The 11030-nt window shown below is 40.8% G+C and overlaps 1 pseudogene; it reads right to left on the bottom strand.

Annotated features, from left to right (window-relative positions):
- Positions 1-8403: 8403 nt before the first annotated feature.
- LOC141561684 (general transcription factor IIF subunit 1 pseudogene) lies at positions 8404-10297 on the bottom strand (annotated as a pseudogene).
- Positions 10298-11030: the final 733 nt, after the last annotated feature.

Genomic DNA, 11030 nt, shown 5'->3' with positions numbered 1-11030 from the left:
CTATGCTTAAAAAGAGCTATTATTGTGAAAGGTTGCTACATTATGGTTCTCCTGAGTAGCATGGTCAGTTCTCCCTAGCATCTCCATCCTCAGAACTGAAGCATGCTTTCTCAGTCCCTTAGGACCCATGAGCTCTTTCCTGAGCTGGAAAATAGCTTTCTGTTTTTATTTCCCAATTGCCTATTTTGTTTTAGAAGTAGAGATATTTTCTCATGGAATGTGGATAATCTTCCGCAGTTGTTAATGAAGAAGCTAGACTCGAGAATCTCAGAGATATCCAATTTGCTAGCTATGCCTGATTTTCAAAGGCTGTCATTTTGCCTTAACCTATGTTGAGTAATTGTGGTTGACTCATTCTATGATGCTTGAAAGTGATATTGAAACCAGAAATTCATTGTTCTGAGATATTTTAAAATGTGGTTTTTCCTAGATGGGCTCTAATGGAGAGAACACACAGAAGGAATCCCAAAGCAAACAAAAATATACCCACATCAACCCCCAAAGTGTTTTTTCTCCTTAAATAAAGAATATAATGGTTCAAATACTCTTCATAGCTCTCTAATTGCATTATTAAACTTCCAGAGGTTTTACTCTGAACAGGATTGCCATAAAAGTACACTGGTATGCATTCTGTCTGTGGAGAATAGCTTACTTTAACTCAGCTTAGTACAGTGCCTGGTACATAGCAGATGCATAATAGATATTTATTAACTGACCTTCTCTTAATTGCCCCAGGCAATTGGATGCATCAGAAGGAATGAAAGAATGGGAGTTACAAGATCAGAGTTCTATGAGCTTTGCCACTAACTTGCTGAGTAATCTTAAAAAGGTCATTTTTATTCCTTTCTTTTTCTATCAGTTTCCTTATCTGGTCCTCAATTTAAAATTAAGTATGATAGCTATTATTAAGTAGCCAGCATTTATATACTACTTTAAAGTTTCCAAAAGACCTTACAAATATTAACCTCTTTGAACTGTATAGCAACCCTGGAATACTGATGCTGTTATTATCCTCATTTTACAGATGAGGAAATTGAGGAATAGAGTAATGGTTAAAGTGACTTGCCCAGGGTTACACAACCGGTAAATATTTGAGGCTGGATTTGAATTCAGGTTTTCCTGACTCCAAGTCCCATTTTCTATACATTATATATGCTTCTTAGATCTATCCTAGTGCCAATTTATTGACGGTATTCTGCAAATCTCTGGTGGAATGCAATTTTCCTATCTCTCTTCTAACTAATGATAATAAGTAGCTGGTGTTTATATAATGCTTTAAGGTTTGCAATGTATTTTACGTACCTTATCTTACTGGATCCCCACAACAATACTATAATCTAAGTGCTAATATCATCCCCATTTTAAGTATATTGAAAATAAGTGACTTTTTCAGTTATTAATTGTCTGAATTAAGATTTCATGACTTCATCAAATGCTTTCTACTTCTCTGTGTTGCCATAACAGAAGATGAGAGTGATGGGGTTCTGAGGAATATGAATGGCACTAAGGCAATTCTCCTAGGCATTCAAAGATTTGAGAAGTGTGGGTGACATCTGAAAACAGCTTCTAAGATTGAGTTTGCATGTGAAACTCTTGGCATTCATGGAAGGAAAGATTATCGATCAATTTCTCATTTCTTTCCCAATTTGGTAATCTGCCTTTCTCTCCCAAAAACTGACATTAAACACATTCTCAGTGAAAAGTCAGTTGACCCAGAGGGTGATAGAATAGCCTCCTTTGGCTCCTAAAATATATCTCTTTTTTTCCTATTCACTTTCCTGGGATAAAACTCTAAGACCAAAACAGAGGTCTACCAGTCAGGGCATGCATTCAGCCAAGAAATCTTGGCACACTGCTTTCTTGGCCTGTCATGTCTATGTGTATAACAGGCCCCTCTGGATGATTAGAATTCATATTGCTCTGAAAAAGAAATGTGTATATTAAAATAAAAGCCCCTGCACTAACTTTGTCAGCTTAACTCCAGAGAATTAATAAGATTTAAAGTCTTAAAGGACCCTAGAGATTATCTAGTCCAGCTACCATATTTTGAAAGTAAAAAATCTGAAACCCAGAAAAATGAAATTCTCTGTTCAAGACCCTACAGGTAGTTACTATGAGCCAGGCACTATACTAAGTACTTTACAATTATTATGTCTTTGGAATCTCAAAACAATCCTGGAAGGTAGATGCTATTAGTATCTCATTTTATAAATGAGGAAACTGAGGCAAACTTGTCCAGAATCACACCTTCTTGACTTCAGGGCAGGTACACAATTCACTGTACTAACTCATTTTTTTTCTGCTTATTCATGACCTTTGTTTTCTCCTTCTAAAACCCTTTTAATAATGATGATTGTCTTTTATATGCTGTTTTAGAATTTTAAAAATGTTTAAAGTGTTCTTTAATTTGAGCTTCATACCAGTTCTGAAGCTTGGGGTAATTGTTGCTATTCAGACACGGCTTTTTGTGACCTCATTTGGGGTTTTCTTGGCAAAGATCCCTGAGTTTGCTATTTCTTTCTTCAACTCATTTTGCAGATGAATAAACTGAGGTTCAGCTTAAATGCCTGTTATCCTATAGCTAGCAGTTGTCAAAGCCAAGATTAGAAATAAAGTATTCTTGATCCCAAAGCCAACAATTCTATATATAATCATGCTTTCTCTCTGTTATATGAATTGCCTAGGTCAAACTGAATGATGGATGGCTCAGCTGCTCTTTTGATAAATCAATGAAAGTTCAAGAGAACTAGGAACCCCCACCCCATCTCCTATAGCACTTTGGGTGGATCCCCCTCATTCACCTTACTTTGCTGGATTTATGAGAGGGCAAGGAAGTGTCTAGCAAATATTAATCATTCAAAAAGTGCTTTTTTGCTCATTTATTTATTCATTCATTCACTAATGTCTCATAGGATGAATAAGAATAGGCAGCTTATGGCCTTCATGCTATAGGGAATAGAATATCCATCAACCCACACAGAATCCCCAGAAGCACAGAAATAGAATTTTTCTAATGGTCATTATCATTGTCCTCCTCTTTATTATTGCCTATACCTTCTGATGCATCAGTATAGGGAACTCCTGGTGCTGCAACTTCCTTCCCTGATATAGATTAGACAGTCTTTCAGCATGACTTTTTTTACATAGTTGCCTGAAGGCATTGTGACACTGAAGGATTTGCCTTCTGTCTTAAAGCTCATTGAACATTATTACCTTTGTTTGAAAGGCAGGAAGGGGTTCCTGGAAGAAGAGGAAGCTGACTGTTAAGCTTGGCTCTGAAGTAGTCATTTTGACTAAAGATTATGGTACAGTAAAAAAGAGAACTAGTTTTCTAAAAAGAAAACTGGCATTCAAATCCTGCTCCTGGCATTTTACCTATGTACCCTTGTACTAAGTTTTAGTGTCCATCTTTAAAATAAAGGAGAGGGGAGTGGATGGTATCTGAAATATCTTCCAGTCCTAGAGAGCAAATCCTATGATTTTAAGGGGAAAAAAAATTAAAGCTGATAGGGTATGAGGTTTAGAAGCACTGAACCAAAAAATTATCTCTCTCCATTTGGTCCACCCAGTGTTGAAGGCAAGGTTGGACTGGAAAAATATATTGAAGTTTGGGGCTAGCATCCTGAGGTGTCTCAAAAGAATTTGTAGGCTTAGGTCATCTCCAAATCAAGAGACAAAGATTTTGTGGCATGCTTAAGTTCTGAAGGGAGTTTTAACCATTAATAACAAGCTAAATTTCCTAGTGGAACCCTCTAACTAAGTCAATGCCATAAGACTGGCTAAATTCCTAAAAAAAAAAAAAAAAAAAAAAATTAAGGTAATTTAGCTAAGGATTAGGATATCAGTAAATTCTTTCATAAGGAAACAACCTGGGTGGACATCAGAACCTAGTTGGAGAGGATGTTACTGTGGGGTTGTCAATGCATGGAATTCAACAAGGAACAAAAGGCCTACTTAAGGACTAAAGATCCCCTTAACAAGATAATCCTGTTAGTGCTGCTCCCTGCTTGCCTGGGGAGTACCATGGACAGTAATTCAGGATCTCTCCTGTCAATGCCACCTAGCTACCTAGGACCAAAGACCCCATATCAAAGCTATCTCTAAAGTAGCTTGGGATTCTGGTTGGCTTGTAATTGTGTGTAATTTCCTTGGCTCCATGGCCATATATATTCAAGAGTTGGTCATACTTGGGTCAATTTAGTTTCTAAGACTGTAGCAGATGGGCCTGGCAGATTTGCCCTGAGCCACGTGGCAGATGGGTCAGATGTAATGGTGGAAAATATACCAGAAGGAGAAATAGAGGTGCAGTGAAGGAGAGAGTTAACAGATGAAGATGGTAATTTTGTGAAGAGAGCTCAAAAAGGAGATCAGGGTGCTGGCTTCTGAATGCAAACAAAATGCTGGAGTTGAAAGAATTGGGGGTAGGTGGGGAGGGAGAAAGGGAGATAGTAGAATTCTCCCAGTCATTGATTGGAGTTCTTCTTGGAAATACTCACCACACCTTGAGATAATCAGTATCATCCTTTTTTTTTTTTTTTTATTGATTGCTTGAGATCATTCACAGTGATATACAGTGAGGCTCTATTCCTTCTATCGGGGTTTCATGTTTCCAGTTATTTCTGACTCACAATCACCTGTTTTTTGCTCTATTTTGTCAAGACTACAAGTGTTGTGCCACAGTTCCCTTTTAATGTCCTTAATTTCCCTAATTTGTCCTACCTCAGTTACTCTGCCCCAAGACCTCAGGCTACAATCATTCCCTCTTAATGTTTGATGGGATAAAGGTCTTTAGACATCATTAGAATATCAGGAGCCTCTCTAGGACCTCCCTCCATTATGTCATCCTAGGTGCCTCCCCACATTAGGTTATCCCTGATGAGGTAAATACCTAATGAAGTTTATACCTCATTAAATTAGGATTAATTGAGGTCTAGTGGCAGGATTGGGGTACAGGTTGTCAAACGGAGCTTCCCTGCAACCTCTTAGGATTCAGCGCAAGGATACAAAGTTAAATCGGGTCTAATGGCAGTGAGAGTCCCCTGTAAATGAATTTACAGGCCCGAAAACCTAGATTGATAAAAAGAGGTTTATTGCAAGATGGAAGCAAGGTTAAAGTCTGGTTAGTAAAAGGCATTAGATAGAGGAAGAAATACACCATAAGTGGTAGAACGGAGAGTGTGATACTAACATCTTTCAACTCTCCACCAAGAGATGATTCCACTTTGACTGTTTTATCTGCTTAAAGAGGCATATGGGTGGAGCCCAGGTTGATTCCTCAAAGGCCAGAACCCACCAGGTGGGGGTTGGGCTATCTGAATAGATCATTAGAATGGGGGCTGAAAACCCAAGCCAGCTCAGATCCAGTGGGGGCTGGGTACAAGCCTAAACTGGCTCAGATACTGATCTCTCCTTGGAATACAAAAAGGTGGTTATGACCAGATCTTGTAATCAAAGTTCAGTCCCAAAGGAAGTTGGAAATCAGGAAAGGAATCTTAAAGGGGGCTACGCCCTCATCAATCCCCATCTCAAGTACCTCCCCCATTATGTCATCAGCCTATTAACTCTATAAAAGAATCTTGTATCTGACATTTGCTGCTAGATTCTTGGAGACAATAGTCTCTTTCAGCCCTGGGACCAAACCGTGGATCTATTTGGTCCCAGTAAATCTCTCCCTTTCAAATAAAATATTAATAACTCTTTAATCTCTATCTTGCCTCAGTTTCTCTAGCATTACACTAGCTAGTGTTCATTTGTTTCAAATAACATAATCACATTTTTATAAAGTTCATAAATATCTTAAACAGAATACCTAAGGAAAGATGGAGATTCTCAGGACTAAAGTGTGCCAAGAGAGGTACTTTGGAATGGAACATCTCTTAAATCAGACCATATAGAGCATATTTCTCTTATTGTCGGATAACCCTTGCTTAGCTATATTCTGAAACTAACAACCAAGAATAACAATTTTGTGGAATCACATAGTATTAAAATAATGAGAGCTAGAAGAAACTTTATAGATCATTCTGATGTAAATTATGTTCCCTTTAATCTTTGGGGGAAGAGTTAGAAAGGCCCTGATGTAAACCTTGAGAGAAGGGTTGTCCAGAGTCTCAAACCCTCCCAGCCTCTAAGAGAGGCCACTTTCATTCATGAAGGTAACTCCCAGATGAGTAATCTCATTCAATTGGAAATCTCCACCAAATTGCTCCCCAGCTCAGGGCCAAGACAAACCTGATAAAACTGAAGGCTTGTCAGTTCATCTCTGCTAATTCTTAATCAAGGAGTTTGCCTGCTAAGAAAGCTGGTTTTTTGTTTGTTTGTTTTTATTTTTGTTTTTTTTTAGCATAAATAAACCCATTCTTGCCACAAATCTCTCACCTGTATTCATTGGGGTTTGTGAAAAATTCTTTCACAAAGCCTGCCTCTGGCCAAGGGGAATTCCATTGCTGTTAGAATATCTCTCAATTAGGATATCTCTCAACCCTCAATTCTCACATCCCATCAAATTCCAATCTAATCCTTTATTTTACAGAATGGATAAAGTGACTTACCCAAATTTAGAAGTCAAGTTAATAGCCAAGTTTAACTCAAACCCAAATCTACTGTCTTTTAATTTAGTGTTCATTCCACTATAATAACACACTGAATGCTATTATTTGCAATATGTATTATCACTCTATAGGTCTAAATTTGTAAACTAGCAATCAGGAGGACTCTTTATTTTCTCTAAGTGCCCAGAGAAGTTAGTAACAATACAGTATAATACCACTAACCAGTGAGCAATAGTACCTTAGTTATGACTTTCATCCAGCTAGATTTCTTTAGGCATGTTTATCTGATAAGGAGAGTAGCATGATCAATTATGCTTCATTAAAAATAAGAATAACTGCCATCTATTAATATAATTGCATGTAATAATCTTGACCAATATTACTCATTACTACATTTAAATACAATATAATTCATACATAATACCTTGATCAATACTTCTAACTACTATATTTCAATACAATGAAACCACCCATAATACCTTGGCCAATATTAGTAATTACTATATTTCAATACAATATGAATCAGAGCAAAATTTAAAGAAATACAAATCCCTTGCTACAATTCAGTCCTATTCTTAGCCATTTACAATCACTGTTTCATCTTTAATCCTAGTTTTTTCTTATGATTGAGAAGAATGTTTTGCTGAATTTTTCTACAGGTATGCCCAATTTACATATGAGCTGGTCATATTCTAAAAAGTATTTCGTTATTTTTCTCTTCAATCCAATTCAGTTTTGCACTAGAAGCAATTTTCCTAAAATGAAGGTTTTATCATGTCACTCCCCTATTCAACAAACTCCAGTGACTATTGCTTTAGAATTAAATATAGGGAATAAGGATAGTCTTTAAATTACTCGATTTTGTTAGTTTAAGACTCTAGGATCACTTTATGTAAATTTTTCTAAAGTTCTTTATCCCCTGACCTCTTCCCATCTCCTTAGTCTTTACTCCCCTCTTTGAATGTGCATTTGAGTCATCATGCTTTCATCACCTCCCATTTTTGTGCCTTTTCCCCTCATACTTGGAGCCCCCTCTCCTCACCTCTATCTTACCTCCTTCAAGAAGCTTTTCAGGTCTCCCAACTGCTAAGGTAACCCCTCCCCAAATTATCTTATTTTCATTTTGTATACAGTTTGTACATGGATTATGTGTACATGTTGTTTCCTTTATTAGAAGGTTAAGATCTTTGACAGTAGAAACTGTTTCATTTCTATCATTGTATTCCCAGCATTTAATCCAGTGCTTTGCACATAATAATCAATTAATAAATACTGTTATGCCACAGTTCTCTTTTATTGTCCTGACTCAGTTTCTCTAATTATTCTGCTTCAATTTATAATTGTCAGCTCAAAGCTCAGTCCTGCATAACCTCCCCTCCCCCTCTTTATCACAATATTTGACAAGGATAAAAGATCTTATGTTTTAGAATATCAGAATGCATCTCCCCATTCAAGATGCTTCTCTCCATCTCCAGGGTTCCCCCCACCTTAGGTCATCCCATCTCCAGTGCCTCCCCCCACCCTATCAGAGTCCAGTTCCCCTCTCAGCACCCAGACTCCCCCCCCACCCCAATCTACCCCCTGAGTCTGAGCCATGTGCATGTAGATCATTGAGAACTCCCATTGTTTGCTGGATTCTTGGAGATGATAGTCTCATTCAGCCCTGGGACCAAACCATGGATCCATTTAGTCCCAGTAAATCTCTCCCTTTCAAATAAAATATTAAAAACTCTCTAATCTCTATCTTGCCTCAGTTTCTCCGGAATTACACTAGGTGATTGATACAAGTAACTAAACAAAATTTTAAAAATTAAAATTAAATTATACACATTCTTTATTTTATTTTCAGCATTTAAGTTTTGTGGAAAAGAAGGTTTAATTAGAAAGGGGAATGGTTGTTCCTATGGATATTCTAGAGAAGATCTCTGAAAATTTTCAAAAGTTTTAGAGATTTTTCAACTAATTTTTTTTTTTTTTTTTTTTAAAGGCCGAGCAGCTTTTATTGGCTCGGCTGTGTCCCCGCGGCCACGTCACTCCTTGAGGAAGAAGTGCATCTTGTCATTGATCATCTTGCGCTCTGGGTTGAGGCGCTTCAAGATCTGGGCCAGCACGTTGACTGTCTGGTCACTGCTGAGCCCCGTCTTCTTGGTCTGGAACTTCTTCAGCAGGTCCTTGGTGGTCATGGGCTTTCGGATCAGGTAGCGCCTGACCGCGTCCTCTGTCACCTGCACATCACCACTGCTGGGCGTGGACTTGCCAGACTGAGGCTGGGGGGTACATTTCCCTGAGATGCTCTGGGCTCCCGCATCCAGCCTCAGGCGTTTGGCTGCAGGCGTATCACTGGGTCCGGTCTGGCGCTTCCCTTGCTCCAGCTTCCTGGCGGCTGCCCGCAGGGTGGAGGAAGTGCTGCCGCTGTCTACACTGGGAGTGCTCGGGCGGCTGTTGCCCCTGGAGCTGCTGCCTGAGGCCTTCTGCTCCCTCTTGGGGGGAATCTTCTTCTTGGTCATGAAGAGGGCCGAGGATGCCTCGTTGTCGATGTCACTCTCCTCGGAGGTGTCCGACTCCTCGCTGCTGTCTCCTTTCCTCCTCTTCTTCTCCTGAGGGTTGGAGGCCTTCTTATCTTCTTCCTCCTTCTCCTCCTCCTCAGGGGGCTTCTCCTCCTCACTCTCCTCACTGCTTTCGCTTTCCTCATCAATGCCTTTAGGGCAGTCCTCCTCCTGCTGGACCACCTTGGTTTTCCCTACTGTCTCCTCCTCAGAGCTGCTGGAGCCATCTGACATGTAGTCCACCTCCTGGCCCTCAAAGTCCCCATCATCGCTGTCCTCAAAGGCCTCATCATCAGAGCCCTTCTTCTTCTTCTTCTTGCCCCCCCTGAAGGGAGCCGCCTTCTTCTTGCTCTTGGGGACCTTCTCTCCCTCCTCCCCACTGCTGTTGCTGTCCTCAGAGCTCATCTCCAGGTCGTCCTCCAGGTCATGGATGCGGAGCTCACTGGGCTTCTTCCGGCTCTTCTTCCCTTTATGCTCATCTTCATCCTCATCGCGGTCCTGGTCCTTCAGCCGCCGCTGCTGCATGATGCAGAAGTGGTTCAGGACTTTGTTCCTCCTCTCCCATTCCTCCTCGGCCTCCTCGGCCGTGAGCGTCCGGTGCCGCGCCAGAGGGGTGAAGTTGTACCAGTTGTGCACAGGGAAGGCTTCGAAGGCCCCGTCGGGGCACTGGGTGAAGATGTAGTACGAGGTGTTTTCCGTCACCCCGCCCTTCTTCACTCCCTTGAACCTTCTGCCCGTTTTGCCATTGACTTTGAGTAGCCAGGGCTGGTCTTCAGCCTTGAAGGCCTTGAGGATGATGCCGTACTTCTTCCTCCTGGCCTCGTCCCGCAGCTTGCGATTGAACTCGCTGCCGGCCCCGGACTCCGGCATCTCCTCCTCCTGGTAGATCTTCTTGTTGCTCAGGTCCCGCTCCATCTTGGCCTGGTGCCAGGTGGAGAAGTTGACTTTGTCCGCTGCGTTGAAAGCCATGATGTTGTACCTCTTGAGGTTGTTCTTGGGAACTCGAACAACATACTCGGTCACAGTCTGGCTGCTGGTCCCCAAGGTCGTCATGGCCAGTGCCGGGCAGCGCAGTGAACAGCCTGAATGAAGAGGATCCGTGGGCTCCGGACAACCGAACTCAGCTCCACACCAAGTCGGCCTGGAGTTCTGGCACAGAGGCTCCAGCCCCGGCTATTTAACCATAGCCGGATCCGGAAGTGACTGCATTGTCGTCATGACAACCGCCGGCCCCTCCCCTTCTCTAACTTGTAAACTCTTCACTGAGGGTGTTAACTCGTCCCTCTCTGAAAGCTCAGTCCTCTGTTGGGTTACAGGCAAGCCTGAGGGTGGGCTCGGAAGGGCTTTTGGTCCCTTTCCCCTCCTCCTACTTTTTTACTATGTCTAATTTTGCTTTAAATTTTTGACTTGATTTATCAGTCATGATTAGAGTCATTCTCTCTATATAAATATAAGTTGTTAACATTGAGAAAGGGAGTAAGAAAAGAAATGAAAATGAGTGAATAAATGAAGCATTTATTAAGTGCTTACTACATGCAAAGCACAACAGATAAAAGCAGAAAAGTGAAGACAGTTTCAAGAAACTCACATTCCATTGGGAAGTACAATTCATATGGAAAATTTCAACTACAAATCTTTTTGTAAAGGAGGGTTTCTCTATTTTTCTGCCTGTAGATGATAGTTGATCAGCAGCCCTATTGTATGTGATGATGAGAAAAGTGGACCCATTTTTCACAATGATTTTTTTTTCTCTCAATGATGGCAGTAGGGATTGAGTTTAAATCAGGTCCAATGACCTAAAGCATACAATTTTTCTTAAGGTTGTTGGCTGCAGGGTCCTGGGCTCTCTTTGTCAAGAGCTAAAGGTAGGGGCAGCTATGTTAGGATTACCAGGTGAGAACTCAGGTTGTCTGACCAGTGACAAGGTGAGAAC

Source organism: Sminthopsis crassicaudata, chromosome 3, assembly GCF_048593235.1.
Source record: "Sminthopsis crassicaudata isolate SCR6 chromosome 3, ASM4859323v1, whole genome shotgun sequence".
Classification (NCBI taxonomy): Eukaryota; Metazoa; Chordata; class Mammalia; order Dasyuromorphia; family Dasyuridae; genus Sminthopsis; species Sminthopsis crassicaudata.
This window is presented reverse-complemented; position numbering and strand designations above follow the sequence as displayed.